The sequence below is a fragment of the Microcaecilia unicolor genome, chromosome 1 (genome assembly GCF_901765095.1).
Source record: "Microcaecilia unicolor chromosome 1, aMicUni1.1, whole genome shotgun sequence".
NCBI lineage: Eukaryota > Metazoa > Chordata > Amphibia > Gymnophiona > Siphonopidae > Microcaecilia > Microcaecilia unicolor.
The window spans coordinates 312,681,313-312,700,310 of record NC_044031.1 but is presented as its reverse complement, the minus strand read 5'-3'; the positions used below and the strand labels follow the sequence as shown (position 1 = coordinate 312,700,310).

At 47.5% G+C, this 18,998-nt stretch overlaps 1 protein-coding gene across 1 annotated transcript in view; it reads left to right on the top strand.

The window, feature by feature from the left end:
• The first annotated feature begins 1,466 nt into the window (after window positions 1–1,466).
• Window positions 1,467–18,998, top strand: part of LOC115477518 (voltage-dependent T-type calcium channel subunit alpha-1I-like) — an 84,948-nt gene continuing 67,416 nt past the window's right edge. The window contains exon 1 of the mRNA XM_030214481.1: window positions 1,467–1,528. The gene's annotated coding sequence lies outside the window, so the exon portion shown is untranslated. The remainder of the gene's footprint in view (window positions 1,529–18,998) is intronic.

The following is an 18,998-nucleotide window of genomic DNA, read 5'->3' as shown; positions in this document are numbered from 1 at the left end:
CACCAAAATAAAAAGGGCTGCAAATACTACACGCTAGCAGAATACTGCATCTTGATCACGCATGAAAAACACATGACACAACAGATATGAAGGCAAAATACGGAACTGGAAAGTTACCTCAAGAAATCAGACTCAGCATGCAGCAATACTAGAAAAATTGAAACTTGCATGCACATTTCCAAAAGCTGACATATTCCAATTAATAAATTCTGAATAAAAAATGTTTTCTACCTTTGCTGTCTGAGCATTTAGTTTTTCTCTTAGCTTTGGTCCCAGTGTCTTCTGTTTTATGCAGTGTCTTCTTTCCATTTGATATTTTTTCTCTCACCATGTCCACCATCCTCCTGTGTCCTTATGCGTCCTGTCTATCATCTGTAGCCCTGTCCCTATCCTTCCTCCAGTTTCAGTATCTGCCCTCAAAGTGTTCCGATTTAGCCCTTAAATTCAGCATTTGCCCTCCATCCATATCCAGCATTTCTCCTCACTCCCCTCCATCCATGTGCATCTACTTCCTCTGCCCTCCCTCCCCTCCATCCATGTCCAGCATTTCTCCTTTCTCCCTTCCACTCCATCCGTGTGCACCTCCTTCTTTTGTCTTTCCTTCCCTCCATCCTTGTCCAACATTTCTCCTCTTTTTCCTGCCCTCCACGCCATTCATGTCCAGCATTTCTCCTCTCTTCCCTCCCCTCCTCTCCATCCATGTGCATCTCCTTCCTGACTTTCCTCCCCTCCATCTATCGATGTCCAACAACTCTCCATTCTCCCCTGCTCTCTCCTCCATCTATGTATATCCTGCAAATTTCCTCTTTCCCCTGCTCCCATTCACTCATCCATGTCCAGCAATTCTCCTCTCCTCTGTCCTTCCCATCCATCCATCCATCCATCCATGTCCAGCAAATCTCCTCTCTCCCCTGCCCTCTCCTCCATCCATCCATCCATCCATGTCCAGCAACTCTCCATTCTACCCTGCCCTCTCCTCCATCCATCTCCAGCAACTCTCCATTCTACCCTGCCCTCTCCTCCATCCATCTCCAGCAAATTTCCTCTCTCCCCTACTCCCAGGACCATCAGCAGCACCTTCAGCTCTCTCTCCCAAAGGTTCAGCTACTGTGATGATCCTGAGTGGGGGCAGAAAAGAACTCGTTTGCTTCAGCTCTCTCTCCCCTCAAAAGGTTCAGCCAGCAAGCAAGCTCTCTTCTGCCACCCCCCCCCCCCCCCCCCAATTCCAGTCTCTTCCCTCTTAGTTCTTCCCCTCCCCTGTGTCAGCCTCTCCCTCCCCCCTGGTTCTCCTCCCTCTCAGAAGCAGTTGGACACTTGCCATAGAATCAGTGGATCAGCCTTTCTGCTGTAGCGCGCAGTGCAGCAGGTAGCGGTCTGCACCGTAGAGATCACAGCAAGCCTGCCTCGGGGACTTACTTAGCCTTCTTCCTGTTACTCGTCGCCCCGCCTTCGCGGAAACAGAAAATTGCGTCATAGGAGACAGGAGGCGCTGGCAAGTAGCAACTTGCAAGGTAGTTTGGGCAGTAATGTGAGTCGGGGAAGAGAGGGCGTGGCTTTTTACTGTGCTGGTGGAATGCGTATGTGCAGAAACGAGGGAAGGTCAGGCTGCAGCTGTGCCGCTCTACTTTGTACGCTCTTTCCCTGTGTTGTGCTGATGCTGCGGTGCGTGCATCGTGCTCCGGATACCTTGGGGAGGCAGCGGAGGCTCATCGGGTCGTCCTGCCTCCCCAAGCCTCTTATCCCGGGCGCCACTCAGCTCATTTCTCTCCTGGTTGCTTAAAGCCATGGATTTGCTACCGATCTCGGTGTCTTCTCAGAAGAAGCGGCGTCTCTCTTTGCTGGCTCCTGTTAGTGGATTTTGCTTTTTGTGAATGTTCGGCTTTTTTAAAATTATTTTTAATTCTTTTTTTGGGGAGTTGGTGGTGGGCAGAGGGGTCCTCCCACCTCCAAGAAACCCCGCCATTAGGATATGTGACTAAATGACTTTTTGGATCTAGTCCCCGGGGAAATCTCTTTTCCATGCAAAGGTGAGTGCAGTAAGCGATTGAAAAGTTCAACCTTTTATAATAATTATTTTTTGCCTTGTTTCTGGTGTTTTTTGTCTTCCTTTCGTCCTACTATAATCGCCTCTTTCCTTAGCATTTAGAATCTGCGGGGAATGATCTCAGCTCTGACCCGGGCTAGAAACCCAAAGTGGTTGTATCTCGCAGCGGTCCTTAAATAATCTTTCCAACAAGTTTATAGAAGTCTTGCCTGGCTTTAGAAGAATTGGAAAATGTATTTAGATTTGGGTCAGGGTCACGGCCCGGGGAAAAAAATCTTTAAAAAGTTTTAACATGGTCCACGATCTGCTCTGGAAATAATAGATCGGGGGCGAGAGCGAAAACAGAAAAATGTTTTTCGTGTTTTTCTGCACCTGTAAAGCCGTTTGATGTTGTTGGCAATGAGACAAGGGGAAAAAGATTAAACGTTACGACTTGACTGAAGGCAGCCTCTACCTGTGCGCTGATCGCAGTAACAGAAACATTGGTTTTGTGCGTGTGTTTTATGGCTTAGGAGATAATTTGAGAACCAATTTCCCGAGGACTGGGGTATATCGATTAGGAAATATTGACACATTTTTATAATTAGACTTAAGGCTTGGTGGGGGGAGGGCAACCTTACCTGCTTGAATCGGCCACAGGTGAATCGATGCGAATAAAAGAGCAATTCCTTGGCTGCTAAAGTTTTATTAGCCCCCAGATATGTTACCTTGGCCAACTCGTGTCTTTCCTCAATACTAGCTTTTTTTTTTTTTTTAGAAGTGCCGGTTCAACAATGATGATATTGCGACTAAAATAAATTCACATCACCCCGATCGTTATCCCCACAACAAAATACGTGAGCAACCCCTCCCGCCCCAATTCTTCAAAAGATGATCCTAGGATTATTTTAGAGGAAGGGTAGTTTTTGCTGAAGAGAGGGATGGAGATATTTTAAATTAAGCATTTTCTTCCCCCCCCCCCCCCCCCCCCCGCATCCAATTTCACGTATGTTACTAGTAGGTCAAGATTTATGCTTCACACACACGGGGTTTCAATTCTTCTCCTTTAACCTGTCTAGTAAACGTTGGCCTTCCTTTTTTACGGGATAGTCTTGTGACTAATATTTCCCTACCTCCGTGTAGCTTATCTCTGAGGGCTGCATTTCGCTAGAAACCGATCCTATTCCCTGCCTTTTTTTTAATCCCCCCCGGGCACAGAAAGGTTGAGAATGCAGAGCAGCGGATTATGCAGTGAGTGGGTTTCTTCATGATTATTTCAAGGCCATAAACTAAACTCCTCTGCAGTCTCATCAGATACAAATATAGCCCAAGCTGAGAAAAGCGATCTATAATTCAAATATTGTGTGTGTGTTTGGGGAGAGGGAGAAGGTAGCAAAAGGTTCTCCCAGTGAATCTGTTGAGAAGTCACAACCACAGGGAAGCAGTTATTTGGGTTTCTAGATGTAGTTTGTATGTTAATTGTTCCATATTTAGGGTGATGAAATCTCAGAACTTAGGAGTTGGACGCTTGTGATGACATAGCAGTTGGTCACATTTAGGGAGTGATAAATTTTTCTGTATATCCCCTCAACCCCTATTATACAACGCTTTTTTTATGAGGGGAAAGAGGCATGGAACTTATTTTACCTTTCTCCTGGCACACAAAGGGACTTACTGATAATGCTTATATACGTTTTGGGGTTTTATTTTCCTTGAATAATGTAAACTTGACTTACTCTGTAACACAGCCATTGGAGCAAGCAGCTCTTGAGTAGCTAGACAGCTACAGACTTTGAAATGTATTCTGAATCCTACCAGCAGATGTCACTGTTGAGTGATGGTTGGGATTCCTTCCACCAGAGACTGTCAATATTGCCTCTGCAGCAACTACCATCACAAGGAGCAGCAGTAAAGATTGTTCCCAGGTTTCAGCATGGCAGCATGTAGCAGCCAGTGCTGCTCCACATTACTGGTTTTATGTGTTAACAATTCTATTTCTTTCATGCCTTTACGTTCAGGTACAGTAGATATTTCCCCATCCCTAGGGAGCTTACAGTCTAGATCTGTATCTTAGGCAACAGAGCCTGGTGTGACCTGCTCTGTGCAAGGTCACAAGCAGCATTGTGGGAGGAGGAGAAGTTGAATCCTGATTCCCTGTTCTTCAGCCCTGCGTTCTAACCACTAGTCTCATCCTCCTCTCAGTATATTATCTAGGTAAAATGGATGGGAAGAGGTCCCCATCCTCGAGAGCTTACAGTGTTAAGATGTGGCTAGAAAAAAAAAAGGAGCCTGTAGTTCTGGGAAGGCTTGAAGTGTGAGGCAGTGGGGTGCCATGGACCTTGCAGAAAAGTAGCAGAGATGTGGAGACAGAACATTCATAGTAGTGAGAAGGCTGATTATGAGCTATAGGGTGAGAAAATGTTCATAGAAAGATAATTGAACACCTTTCTGGAGGACGGAATCAGCGATGCTTCAGGGTGTAGAGGGAATAATTGTTGTTGGATTAATATTTTATGTAACAGAATATATTGAAAAGAAAAGCATTTGAATGAGAAGGCCATTATCAATACTTTTGATGGACAAGGAGTTTTTCCCTTCTGTTTGTGGTGGTGTATGAGATGTATTGTTCAAACAATCCTTTCCTCCACACTACTTGCAGCCATGGCCTTATGGTGCAGAAAAGCAAATGACTCCTAGGCAGAAAGCAGTTTTTGTGAGCGATGGTGGAATTGGTGAGTGTTTCATTGATATACACAAGGGTAATGGGATAATATAACATAGTTAAAGATGCAAAAATGGTCTTTGGATCTATTTTCAGTTTTCTAGTTGATTGCAGTTCAGGTGGTGTGGTGTATTCAAAGTGCTGCGGAGTTCTTGGTGGTTTTGTATCCAAGGGGGCTGGGGCCTCAGAGGGAGAATTTTGTCTTTAGACTGTGAAGCGTGGCCATTGCTCTTTCATTGTACATTCACTGTCCTGGCTGAGGGGAACCATGTGTCTGATGGGGTGCTGGTTTATGAAAGAAGGAGGTCTTGATCAGGTTCTTTATTTAACATTTTAATACTGAGGAAAAAGGTTGTATTGGGGGAAGGATGTTGGATTAGTGATTCAGATTGTGATTTATGTAGAAAAGCAAAACACACATGGCTGTATTTACTTCTCACATGTCCATAGTGCAGAATCTTCAGTGCCTCACCCTTTCTGTGTAGGGTCCTGGGACAGCTGTCCTGATTCATCCTTCCATAGGGATTGGTCTGTTGTGCATTATATGAAATCCAAGTATATTGTTTCTACAGACTGTTAGGTGATGTTATCACTGGTTTGTTTAAAATAAGCATACCTAGCTGCTTATAGCCCACAGTGCCTAGTGGTACAGATGCCCCTAGGCATGTGCCTAATTGCAAACTTGGCCAATGTACCTCATTCCTGACCTGTGGCACCTCCCTGCAATTCTAGTTCTGGAATTTCACACACTGCCAATAAATCTCAATCCAAACCTGTATTCCAATATTGAGATCCCCCCTCAGCTTTGCCAGTGCCCCTCAATCCTAACCTGCAGTACTGACCCTACTACTACTACTAATCATTTCTATAGTGCTACTAGACATACACAGTGCTGTACACATTATATGCAGGTTCTTTCTCTGGCCCTAGAGAGCTCACAATCTTTGTACCTTGGGCAATGATGGGTAAGGTGACTTGGCCAAGGTCACAAGGAGCTGCAGTGGGAATTGAACCCAGATCTCCAGGATCAAAGCCCACAGCACTAACCATTAGGCTACTCTTCCACAGCTCTGCCAATGCCCCTCAATCCTGACCTGCAGCAACCCCTCCTACTCAAGTACCGAGACCCTCATACACACACACAGCTCTACCATTGCCCCTCAGTCATGACCTGCAGCAGCCACCCCCTCATTTCCACACACTGCTATGCTCATCCAGACATGCAGTCAAGATTTTTGTTTTGATCCAGCCGTTTCTCTTGATCCTTCTAGGTTCAGAGCTCAATTGTTTCTAGCCTGGATTATGATTGGGTGCCCTGGGAGTTTTCCCTATTTTATAACTCCCTCCCCCCCCCCCCCCACACACACATAATTTAGCCCCTCTCCCATTGCAGTGACAGTCCCTTCCTCAGGCTTGCAGAGTGTGGCTCTCTCCAGAATCCATTAACATGTACCTCCTAATGCTGACCAATAGATAACGCCCTTATGCAGTGACTGAGATTTCCTTCTTCCTTTTCCATCCCCAGGGGCTTGTGAATCCTATCTCTGAAGCATCTCCCTTCATGGCACAGGGAGAAGAAGCCAGGCCTGGGAATAGAAATGGGTTCTTTTATATGGCTGTCATGGAGCTGGGTTTGCACACAATTTTAAAATACTCAATACTGGTTAAAGGCTTGCGATCACCATGAGTGTATCCTCTTCTCTTGCTGTAGAGGCATGCTGGGGGGGGGGGGGGGGGGGGAGTGGTTAGAGGCATGCTCGGGGGGTGGGGGTCACATCCTGGTGTACTACTACTACTACTATTTAGCATTTCTATAGCGCTACAAGGCGTACGCAGCGCTGCACAAACATAGAAGAAAGACAGTCCCTGCTCAAAGAGCTTACAATCTAATAGTAAAAAACAAGGAGTTTCTTTTTTATACCTTGCCCATCCTTTCTGTGGTGATGGAAGGTATTGGTGATGTGGATGCAGGGAACTGGATAAAGCTCACCCAAAACTGTTGCTACCAAATTGCCATCAGGTTGCCAGAAAACCTCAGCACTGTGTTTTGGTGCTTTACATGTGCACCATTTTTATTTGTGTGCTGGAAATATTTAACACATGGATGTATGAGATTTCAGAGAGACTTGGAAGAGAAAAACAAGCTCTTGAAATAGACAGATATACACACAGACACAACAGCAAATAACAGGTTTGATACACTCATCTCCCCCACAGTGTTTTGAAAATTTGCCACTTAAATGACAAAATGTATTTGGATCTGTTTAATCGTCTTTACAGCAAGCTGTCTCTCTCTCTTTCTTTCTTTTATGTCTCTCTCCCCCTCCCTTCTCTTCCCCAGTTTCTCTGCATGTATATTTCTTCTCACCTCACCAGTGCTTCTAGCCTCTAGAGACTGAGCCAGGAGCTGAACCAAAGTCATACCCTCCAGCCTTTGCATTCACTCCTGCATATGGTTTTATACTGGACTTCACTATACCCTTTCTTTAACTGTTCCCCCCCCCCCCCCCCCCCCCCACACACACAACTGCTCGCCTTTCGCTTTCTTTCCCCTTTTCAGATCTTTTTGCCATGACTCTTACTCTCTGTCTTTTGTTTCCATTGGAGAATCATGCATGTAGGGATGGACAGCCAGCTTTTCTGTGTCTGTATATAAAGACCCACGCTGTGCTCTCCACTGCACCTTTCTCAGGCCTTCTAGTTAATGACCATCTCCCTCCTGCTGTTGCTGGGGGCCTGTAATGGTTCTTGGATTGAATGAAAAGAAAAGGTGCAGTTGGATTGTTAAGGATTGAACAGAACTGAGTCATCCTTGCCTTGAAAGCTACTGAAATTGGGAGGGGGGGTGGGGAGAAGAGGATGGGTTGGTGGACTATGAAAGGAAAGGGAGAAATATCACAGTGGCTCTGAACATTTGCTACCTTTTTTTTGCTCCAATTAAAAGCAGAAGGATGGTCAGCGGCCCCAAAATTTATTTCTTTTACCACACATTCAGCTTCCCGGGTCTTTCTCTTCTCCACACCTTGAATAAGTCACTTTGGGTGTAATTAAAAAAAGGACTTTTTCCCATGGAAAGATTCTTTTGCATAATGTTTTGTTTTTTTTTAATATTGTTTTAATTGAAATTTTCCAAATTTTACAACTTTTCAAATAATCATCTCAACAGAGCAACGGTCAATAACATGTGACAAAATAAACTTGATCTTCCATGACTTATCAATACAGATTAAGTCACACTGCATATAGAAACCCCCCCCCCCCCTTGTATCATCCTCCCTTCCCTCCCCCCATCCCCTTCAGCATTGGAGTTATGACAGATTTTGCTTGACCGTCTGCATAATGTTTTTTAATCGTACTAGTCATTGTTCTACACAGTTTGCTGAGACATGTAAATGGGTGAATATGTGGACAGCCTTTAAGCCCAACGTCATACTTTGCTCATGCTGCGTGGTGGATGATATTTAGCTGGCTTCTGGGGTGGGCAAGCTGATATTTGCCTCTGTCCCACAAGATTTCTTTCAGCATGTGACTTTATTTTTGGCTCATGTTAGAGACTGGCAGAATGGTGGTCACTATGTTTGACCTCTTCCCTTTCCTTTTTGCATCAGTGGCAGCAGAAGCAGCAGCATGAGCTCATGGAAGAAGGTTGGTTTTGGCAGTCAACTAAGATTCTGCCCATTTATTCTTTAAAGAGCATGGAGGAATAATAATAATATTTAAAAAAAAACCACTTTCACTTTTTTCCCTGCTGCCTCCTCCTCTGAACTGAAACAGTGACTGTTACATAGGCTGTGCTCTGAAGGGTCTCTTCAATGATAGGGATCATTTTTTTATTTTTATTTAAAGAACACTGAAATACACAACCATCGACAAAAGCAAAGTACAGACACATCTCAGAGGTACACAAAAGAACTCAACAGAGTCAAGATAATCCAAAAGAAGGATACCCAATGTACAAACTTCCAAGATTTATATTTCAAATAAAACTAGCCCTCCCCCCCCAGTCCAAGATAGGGATCAAGCATATACATGCCAACATTTAGGCATGCTCACTTACATCATATCAATAGCAGGCATAACTGTGTGTGCCTAAATAAAGCACTTTAGCATGTAAATGGCAATATTGATAACCTACATGCATAAATGTTTGACATGCTCATGCCCCTCTTCCTGTGCACACTTCTTTGCATTTACATTGTATGGATCTTGTGTGCTGATCGCTTGCCTAGCACTTAATACATATGAACATTTCATTCACTAGCATAAGTGCAAGTATTCTATCACCGTAGCATGCAAATGGCGCTTATATTTAGGTGCTAAAATTACAGAATTAAAGGATAGGTGTTCAGTCACTTCTGCTGTGGCCCTTCTTCGGTCATTTTCTCATTCCAGTTATGGAAGGAGGTGGGAATGGCTGCTGCCTTTCGTTAGGTCACATCTACTAGTGACTGTCAATTCACCTGTGTAGTAGGATGTGCTGAGTCTTACTAAACTGCCTATACTGGTATGCTTTGGATTGACAGGGAGATATTGAAAGAGCCCACCCTTCTTTTTTCTCTTCTTAGATTGCTGATTCTTTGCGTGGGAGGATCGTGGAGTCGAACATGTAGAGTCTGATTTTGATTAGGCTTGAGGAAGGAGTGTTCTTGCTTCCCTAAGTGTAAATGTCTGATTTTGTGCTTATTTATAAGTGACTGTGAAAGGTTATTGTGGCAGTACTGTCAGTGCATGGCAATGTGACTTCTTCCATGGCGTCCCACAGATCAATCCAGAGACTTGTGTGTTGTGTCCCTCTACCAGCAGATGGAGATAGACACAACCTCCGAGGTTTGCTATATGTGGACCTGTGCAGCCAAGTAAACCTCGGTATTCTCTCTATCTAGCAGGTGGAGGGACATCTCTGTGCAGCTCTGGTTTGATCTGGCTACTGGTGTCCTTTGGGCCTAGTTTAGCACAGTCAGGGGCTGAGTGGCTGTTTGTAGCTTCAGGTGTACACCTGGTGGTGCCAGGACCCTCCCGGTCTCCCCCTTACCTTTCCTCCATCGCCCAGGGCTGTTGGCCTGATTGGGTGTTTCCTTTCTCTCCTGACTTAAAAAAAAAAAAAAAAAGGTAAGAGACTTTGTTTTTGTTTAGTCATACGGAGGAACTTAGACGTTCTGCAAGTCAGTTTTGGGGCAGGCGTTTGTGGAGCATGTCAGTGCCTTCTGAGGCAGCTAAGCGCTGCTCCTGGTGTGAGGGCTGTAGAGCAGCATCGGGGGAGTGTGAGTCCTGCCGCCGTCAGCCCACAGTGGGGTGTTCAGCACAACGGGGGTTCCCCTCAGGTGTCTGGTGAGTTGGAAGCGCAGGGGATAGTTTCAGTGGTCTCCTCGGGGCAGTTAGTGCAGCGCATGTTGGCGGGCACCATTTTTTCCTATCAGGCGCAACCCGCTCCGCACATGGCGCTTGATAGACAAGAGGCGCAGCGCACTTCTGTGGCACAGGCTCCAATGGAGGGAAGCGATGTACAGGGAGCAGGGGAGTCCCTTGCAGTTCCTTTTTCCCTGGATTTTGTTTTATTAATGCACAATGCCTTTCTTTTGAAGAAGTCAGGAGCTTCTCTTCAGGCAGCCCCGTCTCTTCCTCAGCAAACTTCAGTTGCTGCAGCCTCTGTCTTTCCTGCCAAAATGTCCCTAGGTGGAGATTTTGATTGTGAGGAGCTATCTGACACAGATGACCCAGTTTTGTCTCGGGCTCTCCCGCAGAATCTTTGGATTTGGCAGATGAAGTCACCCTGCCCTCTGAGGAAGGGGATGATACAACGGCAGCAAGCCTTTTTCGCAGGGAAGAGCTTCCTTCCCTGATTGTTGGGGCTTTTGAGGTTTTGGCCTTTCCCCCCCGAATCGTCAGGGGGAACAGGTCTGGTGCCCTCTATTATGTCTGGCACCAAATGCCTACCTCATTCCTTTCATGTGCATGAGGCCATGAAGATCCTTATTTCTGCACAGTGCGATACGCCGGATAGTGGGCTTAAGGTTGCTTAGAGCTATGTCGCGTCTTTATGCGCTACCTGCTCCTGACTTAGACTTGCTAAAGGTCCCTAAGGTGGATTCCTTAATCACTGCGGTCACTAAGAAAACCACTCTCCCTGTGGAGGGTGGCACGGCGCTCAAGGACCCTCAGGATCGTAATTTGGAGACTTGCTTGAAGCTGCCCTTGAAGTAGCGGCCCTTTCCCTGCAGGCCTCAGTTTGTGGCTCCTATGCGACACGGGCATGCTTATCGTGGGTACAGAAAGCCTCCTCTCTGGAGGACCTCGTGGCTGTTTTGCCGGCTTTGGAGTCCGATTTAGCCTTCCTTGCGGATCTTCTTGATGATCTTTTGAGGGCTTCGGCGAAGGAGGTTTCCCTAGCGGTCAACGTGCGTCGCTGGCTGTGGTTGCGGCATTGGGCTGCAGACTTGGCCTCTAAGTCACGTTTAGCAAGGCTTCCTTTTAGGGGAAAGCTTTTGTTTGGGACAGAGTTAGAACAGATTGTGAAGGACCTCGGTGACTCTAAGGGCCAGCGCCTTCCAGAGGAGAGATCCAAGTTTGTACGACCGATGGGACCTAGACCTAAGTTTAGAGATACACGGCGTTACCGTCCAGGTCGCGGGACCTCTTTTCAGAGAGCAAGGTCTTCTCAGAGACCTCAGCCCTTTTGAGGTGACAGGCGGGCCTTCCTTTCCAGTAACAGAAACCAACCCGCAGCCAGGTCCACCCAATGATGGGGCCCTGGCCCATATCCAGCCGGTTATTGGGGACAGACTGTCCTATTCCTGGTGGAGTGGACCAGGGTAACATCCGACAAATGTGTCTTGGAGGTTATCAGAGACAGCTACAAGTTAGAATTGGCTCATCCGATAGTAGACTCTTTTTTTCTGGAATCTCCTTGCAAATGTCCTGCCAAGGTGCGAGCTGTTCGACACACCCTCTTCAACTTACAACGGCTGGGTGCCATCCAGCCCGTACCCCCAGCAGAAAGAGGGTGCGGTCGATTACTCCATTTATTTTGTGGTGCCAAAAAAGGGCGGTTCTTTGCGACCCGTCTTAGATCTCAAGTGCATCAACAGGTCCTTACGAGTTTAACTTTTCCGCATGGAAACCCTTCTATCGGTGATCGCAGTGGTACAGCCAGGGGAGATTTTGACCTCTCAATCTCAAAGAGGCCTATTTACACATTCCAATCTGGCCTCCCCGCAGGCACTTTCTTCGCTTTGCAGTGCTCGGTTGTCATTTTCAATTCAAAGCGATGCCCTTTGGCCTAGCCACAATGCCTCGGACCTTTTCCAAGGTCCTGGTAGTAGTGCTGGCCTATCTCGGGAAGGAAGGGATTCAGGTCCATCCCTATCTAGACGACCGGCTTGTGCGGGCGTTTTCTTTCGAGGAGAGTTGGTGGGCAACTGACAAAGTGGTCGGGTTGCTTCAGTCGCTTGGTTGGGTGATAAACTTCCCGAAGTGCAGCCTAACACCTTCCCAAACGCTGGAATACTTGGTGGTGTGCTTTGATACCTGAACAGGGATAGTTTCTCTTCCTTCAGCTCGAGCACAGCAGTTACAGGCTCAGTTTCAAGCGCTGTTTCAAACTCTGAAACCGCGGGCTTGGGACTATATACAAGTTCTAGGTTCCATGGCCTCCACCTTGGACGTGGTAAAGTGGGCCAGAGCTCACATGCGCCCCCTCCAGTGGCACCTTCGGAGCCATTGGTCTCCTCTCTCTGAGGATTACGAGGTTCGGATGCCATGTTCGGCCCGTCTTCACACAATCATGCACTGGTGGTTCATTCAAAAGAATCTGGTGTCGGGCATTCCTCTGGCAACCCCGAACTAGAAGATAATGACCACAGATGCATCACTGTCTGGCTGGGGGGCTCATTGCCTGCAACAGGCAGCCCAGGGCATTTGGACTTCGACGGAGGTGTCTTGGTCCATCAACTGCTTGGAGTTATGGGCGATTCGTCTGGCCCTTTGGGAGTTTCTGTCTCTTCTCCGTGGTTGCCCAGTTCCAATTCTTTCAGACAATGCGACGGCGGTCGCCTACGTAAACCGTTGGGGGGGGGGGCACCAGGAGTGCTCCCCTAGCGTGCGAGGTGACTCTGATCTGCCATTGGGCAGAGACTCAGCTCTCTTTTTTGACAGCGGCTCATATAGCGGGGTCACAGAATGTGTAAGCGGACTTTCTCAGTCGCCACCAGTTGGATCTAGGGGAGTGGACACTTTCCCCTCTGGCCTGTTGTGGGATGCCAGAGATGAACTTAATGGCCACCGCATTCAATGCGACGGTTCCCTGTTTCTTCAGCAGAGGACGAGACCTGGGCTCAGAAGGCATCGATGCCCTTCTTCAACCTTGGCCCAGGGGCCTGCTCTTTGCCTTTCCCCAGTGGCCAATGGTTGGCAGGTTACTGACTCGCTTTGCCAGTCATCCCGGTCGAGTGATCCTAGTGGCCCCGGATTGGCCCAGACGACCCTGGTACGCAGATGTGATCAGACTTCTGTTCGATCATCCTTTTCTGCTACCGGCACAGGATGGTCTCCTCCTGCAGGGGCCAGTCGCGATGGAGGATCCCTCACCCTTTGGTCTTACGGCCTGGCCCTTGAAAGGGCGAGGTTGAGATGAAAAGAGTATCCGGACGTGGTTATTACTATGATGCTGTAGGCTCGGAAAAGATCCACCTCGATAGCTTATGCTAGGGTGTGGCGTACCTTTGATTCGTGGTGTGTGAGTTCGGGATTGTCAGTGGCTTCGGCTTCAGTATCGGTTATCCTTGCAGCTCTGGCATGTTTTAGAGGCCGGCTTCAGGGAGTGTCCATTGCCTCCCACCCGGATGTGGTTCGTTTCTTGAGGGGCATAAATCGTTTGCGCCCTCCTCACGTGCCAGTTCTGCCATCCTGGAACCTTAATCTTTTTTCAAAGCGCTTCAGCGTCCTCCTTTCAAACCCATATCGGGGATTACGATTAAGGATCTCACCTTGAAGGCAATTTTCCTAGTAGCCATTACTTCCGCTTGGAGAATTTCAGAGTTGCAGGCCCTTTCTTGCAGAGACCCTTTCCTGTGTTTTATGGAGGCAGGGGTATCGATTAAGACAGTTCCTTCATTTTTGCCCAAGGTGGTTTCTCGTTTTCACTTGGAGTAGTCCCTGTATTTGCCGGCCTTCCGCCAGGAAGATTACCCTGAGCAATTCCAGGCTGTTTGCTGCCTCGCTGTGAGACGAGCTCTTCTCAGGTATTTGGAGATGTCGAATGAATTTCGTCTTTCTGACTATCTCTTCGTCCATTTTGGAGGCAGTAAGAAGGGTCATATGGCGTCCAAGGCCACCATAGCCCGTTGGGTGCGGGAGGCCATCTCTTCAGCATACATGGTATTGGGCAAGCAAGCCCCTTTGCAAGTTCGTGCTCATTCTATGCAAGCTGAAGCTTCCTCCTATGCAGAGTCCCGTTTGGTTTCTCTGGAAGATATCTGCAGGGCAGCTACATGGGCTTCGGTCCATACATTCACTCGTCATTATCAGGTGGATGTGGCAGCTTGTCAAGATGCGGTGTTTGACTCGTTGGTGATTTTCCAGGTTGGGGGTGTCCCGCCCTACTTGAGGACTGCTTGGGTACATCCCACAAGTCTTTGGATTGATCTGTGGGGTGCCATGGAAGGAAAAATTAATACTTACCTGATAATTTTCTTTCCATTAGTCCCAACAGTTCAATCCAGAGGCCCCCCCTGGGTTTACTGTCTGCAGTTTTGTTGCGGTTGGCTAGTTTTTTGTTGGGTTCCGTTGTTCTGAATGTTCCTTCGTTTGATTAAAAAATAAATAAATGTAGAAGTGGTGGAACTATGTTGGGCAATTGGTCTGACAATGTCAGGAGAGTTTTCTATTTTTTTCCATTCCACTGCTTTGGTATCATTCATACTGAGGTTCAGCTGGCTGCAGAGGTCCACATATAACAAACCTTGGAGGTTCTCTCTATCTCCACCTGCTGGTAGAGGGACACAACCCACAAGTCTGGGACTAATTGAAAGAAAATGATCAGGTAAGAATTAATTTTTCCTTTAGTTGCCCACATGCCACCTATGGTACAGAATTGGATTGCGTGGCCTTGTGGCGATATAGGGTTATATGGCGCCTGAAAAATCCACATGGAATAAATTTCCACCTAAGCATATTCTATAAGCAGCACCTAGATTTAGGCACGTTATACAGAATATGTTTAGTTGATATCCCAGTGCCTAGAACTAGGCGCATCTGTTTACACCAGGGGAAATGTGGTGGAAATACTGACACACAGATTTAGGTGCAGAAAGGCATATTCTATAACAGTGTGTGTAAATTTTGGAATGCCCACAAAATGCCCATTACCCCACCCATGTTTTTGGCTTCGCACATTAGAATTTAGGCGCTGTGCATTATAGAATACTAGCCGTTAAGCCCGTTAAAACGGGCAAGTTTTTTTAATTTCACCTCCATGTGTAGCAAGTCTGCTCTGTCCCCTGTCCTCCCCTCATGTCCAGCAACCCTCCTCTGCCCTCTTCCCTCACCCCATGTCAAGCCACCGTCCTCTGTTCCCTGCCCTCCCAAAGAGACAGTGAGTGTGAGAGTGAGCAGCTAGTGTGTGTGTGTGCTTGGGTGTCTGTGTGTGTGTGTGTGTGTGTGTGTGTGAGTGAGTGAATGAGAGAGAGTGCCTGTGAGCTGTTAGTACTCCCTGTCTCAGTGGAGGTTCAGTGTCTCCTTGTAGGCAGTTGTTGGAGCTGTGTGGCAGTGGAGGTTCAGTGTCTCCTTGCAGTCAGTTGTTGGAGCTGTGTGTCAGTGGAGGTTCAGTGTCTCCTTGCAGTCAGTTGTTGGAGCTGTGTGGCAGTGGAGGTTCAGTGTCTCCTTGTAGTCAGTTGTTGGAGCTGTGTGGCAGTGGAGGTTCAGTGTCTCCTTGTAGCTGTGTGTCAGTGGAGGTTCAGTGTCTCCTTGCAGTCAGTTGTTGGAGCTGTGTGGCAGTGGAGGTTCAGTGTCTCCTTGCAGTCAGTTGTTGGAGCTGTGTGGCAGTGGAGGTTCAGTGTCTCCTTGCAGTCAGTTGTTGGAGCTGTGTGTCAGTGGAGGTTCAGTGTCTCCTTGTAGTCAGTTGTTGGAGCTGTGTGGCAGTGGAGGTTCAGTGTCTCCTTGTAGTCAGTTGTTGGAGCTGTGTGGCAGTGGAGGTTCAGTGTCTCCTTGTAGTCAGTTGTTGGAGCTTTGTGGCAGTGGAGGTTCAGTGTCTCCTTGTAGCTGTGTGTCAGTGGAGGTTCAGTGTCTCCTTGCAGTCAGTTGTTGGAGCTGTGTGTCAGTGGAGGTTCAGTGTCTCCTTGTAGTCAGTTGTTGGAGCTGTGTGGCAGTGGAGGTTCAGTGTCTCCTTGTAGTCAGTTGTTGGAGCTGTGTGGCAGTGGAGGTTCAGTGTCTCCTTGTAGCTGTGTGGCAGTGGAAGTTCAGTGTCTCCTTGTAGTCAGTTGTTGGAGCTGTGTGGCAGTGGAGGTTCAGTGTCTCCTTTTAGGCAGTTGTTAGAGCAGTTTGAAAGGCAGGCTCGTTTTTAAGTGTGTGCCGGTCTCCCTCCCCCCCTCCCCAGCATACATGTTGTTGTTCCGCCCCTTCTGCTGACTTGTGCTGTTCAGTGAGCCAAAGGGGCGGGACAGCTATGTCTTTGCTTCATGCTGCAAAGGTGTGTGTGTGTGTGTTGTGTGTGTGTGTTGTGAGTGAATACACCTGTTTACCTTTTTCTGTTGGCCCCAGAACGTTTTTTGATCCCTGCTTGGTTTCTGCTGTGGGTTTTTTTGTTGCCCACTTCATCCTTCCTGCTGTGCCCTTGTACATGGTGGTTCTCTTCTCCATCCTCCCTCCCTCCCTCCCCCACCGATGTCCACGCCCCCTCATTCCCTCCCTATTGGCTGCATTACGTCCTCCTCCAATTTCCACGCCCCCTCCTTCCCTCCCTATTTGCTGCATTACGTCCTCCTCCGATTTCCATGCCCCCTCCTTCCCTCCCTATTGGCTGCATTACATCCTCTTCCGTTTTCCACGCCCCCTCCCCTCCCTATTGGCTGCATTACGTCCTCCTCCGATTTCCACGCCCCCTCCTTCCCTCCCTATTGGCTGCATTACGTCCTCTTCCGTTTTCCACGCCCCCTCCCCTCCCTATTGGCTGCATTACGTCCTCCTCCGATTTCCACGCCCCCTCCTTCCCTCCCTATTGGCTGCATTACATCCTCCTTCGTTTTCCACGCCCCTTCCCCTCCCTATTGGCTGCATTACGTCCTCCTCCAATTTCCACGCCCCCTCCTTCCCTCCCTATTGGCTGCATTACGTCCTCCTCCAATTTCCACGCCCCCTCCTTCCCTCCCTATTGGCTGCATTACGTCCTCTTCCGTTTTCCACACCCCCTCCCCTCCCTATTGGCTGCATTACATCTTCCTCCGTTTTCCACGCCCCCTCCCCTCCCTATTGGCTGCATTACGTCCTCCTCCGATTTCCACGCCCCCTCCTTCCCTCCCTATTGGCTGCATTACGTCCTTCGTTTTCCACGCCCCCTCCCCTCCATATTGGCTGCATTACGTCCTCCTTCGTTTTCCACGCCCCCTCCCCTTCCTATTGGCTGCATTACGTCCTCCTCCGATTTCTACGCCTCCTCCTTCCCTCCCAATTGGCTGCATTACGTCCTCCTTCGATTTCCACATCCCCTCCCCTCCCTATTGGCTGCATTACGTCCGTCTCCGATTTCCACGCCCCCTCCTTCCCTCCCTATTGGCTGCATTATGTCCTCCTCCGATTTCCACGCCCCTCCCCTCCCTATTGGCTGCATTACGTCCTCCTCCGATTTCCACGCCCCTCCCCTCCCTATTGGCTGCATTACGTCCTCCTCCGATTTCCACGCCCCCTCCCCTCCCTATTGGCTGCATTACGTTCGGTACAGGAGCTGCTGGTGGAGGCGGGGTTTGGAGTGTTGCTCCTTGAACGTTCGGTCTCTACTGCGCATTTGCGGTGAGTACGGTCACTTGCAATTTATATGTTTGATGCTTAGCGAGTTATGCATGTAAATTCTTATTATTGCCAATTAGTGCTTATTTGTTAAGTGCTGTTAAAAGCACTGATTGGCTTGTTAAGCCAATTAAGTTACGTGTGTTGTTACAGAATATGCTAGGCACAATATATAGAATCTGGGGGATAACCCTTCTCTAATATACTGCTGTGAAAATGCAGGCTTGCCACTTTGATCCTGACGCTTGCATTTCAAAACCTGTCATGATGGTCTAAATTTTTTTCCCTTTGTTAATTCATCGCAATTGGAATGTCGGCACATTGAAGTTCTCCCCAGAGATGAGCAAATAAATGGCTAAATGTCACAAATAGAACATGTGGAGCCCCATACTCTCTTGCAATCTCTGTGTAGTGTGGTTTTCCACATATAGTGATTGTCTAAAGTTGCCATTTACACATTTATGCAAGCTATCCATCCCCCGGATCCTATAAACAGCTTCAAAAGTTGCACGTGGAAATCAACACATGTAGCTGATTTGTGCATGCAACGTAATTGCTTAACAAGCTGATCAGCGCCAATAATTGGCTGCTAACAAGCAATTATTGGTATTAATTGGCCTTATGATTTGTGAGATCATATTCTATAACGATCTGTGCGTAAATCCTAACGCAAGTAAATTTTGGGGGTTGTGGCTTGGGGCATTCCAAAATTTTGCGTGCGTAAACAGTTTTCTGCTGACTGTCAGCATTTGCAGTGATAGACTTTGTTCTAGATAACTGTTTACATGTTTCTGGGCATTGATCTTGCGGATGTTTTTCTACGGTATTCTGGTGTTGTTACCTGGGTGCGCACAGCCTTTGATCTATTGTGTCAGGTCTGTTTCAAACACTGGATTATGTATCGCCACCTTCTGTTTTATCACTGTCCATACATGTTCAATGATAATCAAATCAGGGCTATACCCTGGCCAGTGTTTCAATAGTTATATTCAATCCTAAGCCAGATATGCTTTCACAGTTCTTGTTCCATGGAATGGTGCGTGGCATGACATCCTGTTGAAAATGGGTAATGTTTTGAATGTGCTTGAAATTTGGGAGTTTTTCTTTCTGTATGTTCAATAAACAGGTAATCCATAACCCTGCTTGTCCAGCCCTGAGATTGCACCCCAAATCCTGATCTTTGGTGCATGCTGCTTCACTTTGGGTATAACATACTTGATGTTGTGTTTCTGGTTTGATGGTCTCCTCACATAGTTATAG